Source organism: Amborella trichopoda, chromosome 8 (genome assembly GCF_054954075.1).
Source record: "Amborella trichopoda isolate Santa Cruz 75 chromosome 8, AtrichopodaSantaCruz75HAP2 v2.0, whole genome shotgun sequence".
Classification (NCBI taxonomy): Eukaryota; Viridiplantae; Streptophyta; class Magnoliopsida; order Amborellales; family Amborellaceae; genus Amborella; species Amborella trichopoda.
This window is the reverse complement of record NC_142343.1, coordinates 25,625,296-25,631,298: the sequence shown is the minus strand read 5'-3', so window position 1 is coordinate 25,631,298 and position 6,003 is coordinate 25,625,296.

Sequence of the window (6,003 nt, the reverse complement as noted above, 5' to 3'; positions counted from 1 at the left end):
ACATATTGTCTCTAAGGTTTGTATTCCTCACACTCTCTACGTAACTTCTTTCAAAACTCTCTCGCTCTCCTTATCATTCATAGAATTAGAAAAGATGGTGATATACCAAAACAATTTGAAAGGTGGTGGTATCTCAAACAAAAATAAATTTGAGAAAGGAAAACGAATAGAAAGCCCAAACGATCAGGGTGCTTAGAATGGTACTCCTGTGGCAGTATAATGTACTTGTATTTCTTAGAGCACAAGATTGATTTTTTAGACATTTAGGATTTCACAATTCAAAAGTGGATGAAGTTGAAGGCTCAAACTATATATTCTCCTCTCTTTTTTCCTTTAAGGATCGAATTGTATTTTTTTTTATTTTAATTGCTTCAATTAAAGGGCCAAATTTAACCCTTATAAGTCGAACTATGCTAAACGAACCTTCAAGGATCAAACTAACATCGGTCAAGCCGCAAGCATTGAACCCACTTCTAGTTTGACCACATGTAGTTGAACTAAGCTTCTAGTTCGTTCCTTGGTCGAACTACCCTGTCAGAAGCAAATTCGACCATTGAAGGATCAAACTAGTTTTTGGTTTCTCCTGGTTTGACCGACGCTAGTTAGCTTGGCCCTTGAAGGGTTAACTTCAAACTATATGTGAAAGTGAAGAAATGTAGTTCTGGCATTAAGGTGTTGAACTACTTCTTAAGAAAAAAGAGGAAATTCACGCGCATGTATAGAATTCTTCATATTAAAAAGTAGGTGAGGTTTGTATAGAACCTAGGCTCTAAACAATCAAATTAGAGCCTACTTTCAAATAATATTGAGAAATGTAGTTTCAATACTGGAAATCTTTATTATCGTCGTAAAATATATTTTCATCTTTATTTATAAAGTTCAAAGCTTCAAAAAAGGGTAGATCGATAGATCTATGAAAACACGAAAAATCTTGAAAATTGACGGTCCAAAAATGCATTATAAAATACAAGCTTTCCAAAAATTGAAATCCATTTTTTCTATTGTCCATACATCTTGATGTCGAGATGATCAATTTGAGGATATTTGAGCATAAAAAAACAACCTCTTCTATTTTTGTGGTAGGCTCCAATTTGATAGTTTAGATCCTCTCTATATAAACTTTTCCTTTAAAAAATACCCTCTTTTTTAAAAATTCTTACCAAATTATCCTACTTTGAACATTGAAGGCCCAAAGTTTAATTTCCCAAAAAATTAGCAGAAAAAAAAAGAGAAAATAAAAAAATTGCCCTGCTTTGGACATTGGGATAGAGTTAATTTAGGAACTTCAGAAAAGTTTGGTTTTGAGAGCTAAATTTGAAACATTTAAGGTCTAAAGTAAGAGCAATTTAATTAAAAAATAAAAATAAAAAATGGGCGTGAACATAAAAAATTGAAATTTGGAAGGGATACTTTAAATAACAGGAATTTGAAGGGATCTGCGCTTAAATTTGTCCAAGAAAAGAAGCTAAAATTTAGTTCGACCCTTCAAAGGGAGCAAGCAAAAGAAAGAAAACGTGAAATAATTGTAATTCGATAGTTGAAGGTCGAACTAAGGGCAATTTTGAAAATAATAAGAAAATAAAAAATAAACCTTCGTGTAAATTTAAAAATTTCTATAGGTTTGGTCCCAATGGGAAAGTGTCACACCAGTGGAAGTGCCCAATCACAGAGTGGGAAAAAGACGAACAGGCGGACAAGAACAAAAAGACACGCAGCGAGAAAAAAAAAACAAGAAGCAAGCAAGCCAGTGCACCACTCCATTGGACCAACAATTCATAATCTAATTGTACATAAAATCCCTAAAAACTCCGAGAAAACCTACGCAATAGTCCAAACTAATCATCCTAGACCCTTGATCATAATAAGGGAAAATATCGTACCCCTAATTCACCATCTTATTTCACATTAGACCTTCTTTCTTTTTTTCTTTCAAGCGGCATAAAAACACTTTTGTGTATTTCACCATACCCCCTCATCCCTTATCTCCCACATTTATTAAATTTTGGCCACAAAAACTAACCCTAACAAATTATTTTATTTCATCTCAATTCGAAAGCCTTTTTAACCCTATTTTGTATTTTTTAAAAAGCTTTTGGATTGAGATAGAATAAAAGAATTTGTTTGAACTAGTTTTTGTGGCCAAAAGTGAATAAACATGAGAGAAAAAAAGATGATGGGGTACGGTGAAATACCTGAGGGTTTTTTTTATGCCTCTTGAAAGAAAAATAGAAGGAGGGTCAACCGTTTTTATACGATGGGAATTAGGTCTGTAAGAAATTCTCCCTCATAATAAATATAGAAATTAACTCAAATTTTAGTTTAACACCTAGAAACATAAAAACCGACATCCTATAGTCCTAGTGACCTGTCAAAACTTACTCAAATTGGATCAAATTTGATTCCAAATTGTTGAGGAGATCACAAACTTTCTAACAATTTAAGAATCTCTCAAATCCAACATGTCGTTTGAAAGTTATTAAGAAAAAATGATTTCTGTCCACCAAGAATTATCTGTGAATGTATCGCATGGCCCTCGAGACATCGCAAAATGTGTTGCATTGCCCTTTTTGACCTGTCATCTTTAGTTTTACGGGATAAAAACATGGGTTGATTCCAATGACGTATTTAGACACGTAGAAATGTCTATAAAAGGCCTAATTCGGGCTCTTTTGAACAGGAAGAAGCCATTTAGGGCCTCAAAAGATCAAGAGAGCGTAAAGCCCAATCCATCCCTAGTCTCCAGCCCAATCCAAAAAATCTTGAGAAAACCCTAGAAATCCACAATAAGCTTTAAACCCACTACAACTTAGAAATTTCAAAGAACCCTAGATCCAGTTAAACCCAAAATCTACTACAAATTTGATAAAAAGATCCCTACTAGCCTGTAATCCCTAGAGGAACATTCTTAGGTACAAATCTCTCCTCGGACTTCGAAAAAATTTTATAGATTAGAATTCTTGAATGAGAAAGGGATAAAGACTTGCCCCATCAGTCTAATCCAAGCCGCAACTTTGGGTGCTAGGCCTGAGTGCCCCGCCTCCAATTACATTTCTTTGTTGCATTTGTTTTTAGTTCTTGTTATTTGTCTTCTCTATTTCAAAATCTCATTCAAAACTTGCTCTCTTATTTTCCCTACCTTTCACTATTTCAAAAACCTTTTTCAAAACTTGCTCTCTTATTGTCCCTACTCTTTTGATATCTTCTTTGAGTTGTACACAAATCTGAGCCAATCTTTGGTCGACAATCTATGAGAGAGCGGCTCTTTCATGATCGATTTCTCATATATCAAAATTTGACAATAACCGTCTCTACAAAGTATTAAGTAACAAGTTTTCATGCAAAGCGGGTTGGGTTGGACTGTAAGTAGTCTACTTCATCTTAGATTTCATGTGTGGATAGTTTGGAACCACCATATGGCCCGCTAAGCTCAAATTTCTGTAAACAGATTAGCATGGCATTGGAGTAATTGCTTCCTATGATGAAATAGTCGTCATCGTAGTCTTCCAACCTCGAGAGTTCTCTAATCCAAGGTTCAGAGACCTACATGTGTCTGATCTCGATCTTTTGTTTTCGTTTGGTTGATTTGTATACTTGTTTCGCCGGTCACCAGCAATCTTATTTCAAGGGCAATCGAAAAGCATCTGTGTTTGGCATGTCCCAAACCCTTGATTCTAGGTCTTTGTGAGGCCTAAGCCTACAACTAGCTTTCTGGCACAATTCTGAAACCTACTTAAGAGTGGCTTACGAAAGCAAGTCAAGACCTCAAAGTCCATTGGAAATGTTCAAGCTTTGCGCTCTGCCTAGAGGCAGCAGCGCAAAGCGCAGTTCACCTCTTTGGGGCAAGTTGCTCTTGCAATGCACGTCGTTGTTAGTAGGAAACCCTAAATTCTCCAGTGGGCCATGTAGTATCCAATTGGCAGCTCCTTTTCTATTTTTGCTTTTTATTTTTTTGAAATATTAAAAAAATGTAAAAAAAAAAAATCCTCACTTTCCTCTTTATTTTGTTGTATAATTTCTTTATATATTTGGATTTCATTAAAAAATAAAAAATATAAAAAATTAGGTAGAAAATTCTTGTTTTCATTTTCTATTATAATTGCTTGTTTTGTGCTTACTGTTATATTTTTATTTTTAGTAGAAATTTTGACTTGTTATATTTTAGTTGAATAAGATATCTCTTGCATGTTTTATTGTGTTGCCACAACTCTTAGCACCCACTTCAGTGTGCTTCTTTCCACACTCCATTCACACACCTGTTGGGAAACCTCAAAAACCATTTCAGTTTTTCTAAAGCCCCCCCAAAATCGACGTTCATGCCATTAGTGTACATTTGAGTTACCCTAATTTCAGAGAGAAAACCTAAAATACCCTAAATTAGGTTTATTCTCACCAAATGTGTGGAAATTTTTTTAAAATAAGACAAAATACTGTAAATGTGTGGACGCTTTTTTTTTTACTTTTTTTTTTTAAGATCCTAGTTTCTAACTTTGTAAAAACCTAGAAAACCGTAATTTCAAAGAAAAAACTAAACGGATATTTTCTTAGGACAAAATATTGCAAGTTTTAGAATCGCAAAAAAAATCCCAGAAAAATTTATAAATGTTTAAAGGTTCGTTCTGTAAAATCCTAATGTCTAACTCGATAAAAACTTAATTTCATAAAAAACCATTATTTCATAGGAGAAACCTAACAAAAACTTAATTCAAAGCAAACTCTAACTTTAAGGAAAAACCATAATCTCTAATATTACCTTGATTTCACAAAAGGTGATTTCGGAGTGAACCACTAATTTGAGATAAATTAAGATTTTGTTTAACAAAAGCCTCTCTATAAAAGCCCTACTTTACATTGAAGAAAGGACGATCCTGACATGATGTTTTTACATCAATGGCAACAACACAATGCTTGGCCTCTCTAGAGAGTAAGATAGTATCAATATAAACTTTTATGGTGAGAGTTTATTTTTTTTTTAGCAAATTATGGTGATACAGTTTAGGGAGAGTCGGATTTGCTGGAAAAAGGAGAGAGAGAGAGAGAGAGAGAGAGAGAGCAGATAGTTGGATTCACTAGAAGATAACTGACAAAAAGAAAGAAAGAGTGGGTCACGCAATATAGTTTAAAGAAGAAATTTTATACAGAGCCAAGGCTCTAAACCATTAAATTAGAGCCCATCTCAAAATTTTCACAGAAGAGATTATTTTGATGAGTAAATATACTCAAATTGATCATCTCGATATCAAGATGCATGGACATGAGAAAAAAAAAAAAAAATGGATTTCAAGTTTTGAAAATAGTACATCTTATAACGCATTTTGGACCGTTAATTTTCAATATTAGTTTTCATAGATCTGCTCGATCTAGACTATTTTTTAAGCTTTTAATTTTATAATTAAATATGAAAATATATTTTAAGGCTATCACAAAGATTTTCAGTATTGAAACCATATTTCTCGACATTATTTGAAAGTACGCTTTACTCTGATTGTTTAGAGCCTCGGCTCCATACACCCTACCCAACTTCTCACCCGAATTTGCTAGGGAAAAGTTTATATAGAGCCTAAGCTCTAAACAATCAAATTAGAACCTACCTAAAAACTTTCACTAGAATAGGTTGTTTTGGTGCTCAAATATCATCAAATTGATCATCTTGATATCAAGATGCATGGAGATAAGAAGACAATGAATTTCAAGTTTCGAAAATAGTGCATCTTGTAACGCACACTTTGACCGTAAATTTTCAAGATTTTCTCATATTTTCATAGATATTCTTGATCTACACTATGTTTTATGTTCAGAGCACCCAACTTACTATTTTCTGATTTTTCCTTAAGCCGTACCACATGTCCGAAGCTGCTAATGTATTTCTTGAATGCCCACGTATTCGATATATATTAGTTTGTAATTATTCCGAACCACTTGTCACATTTTTTATTTTTCTTTATATATATTAAATAATAACTATATAATTATTACATATAATTACTATGTTAATTATATATTTTA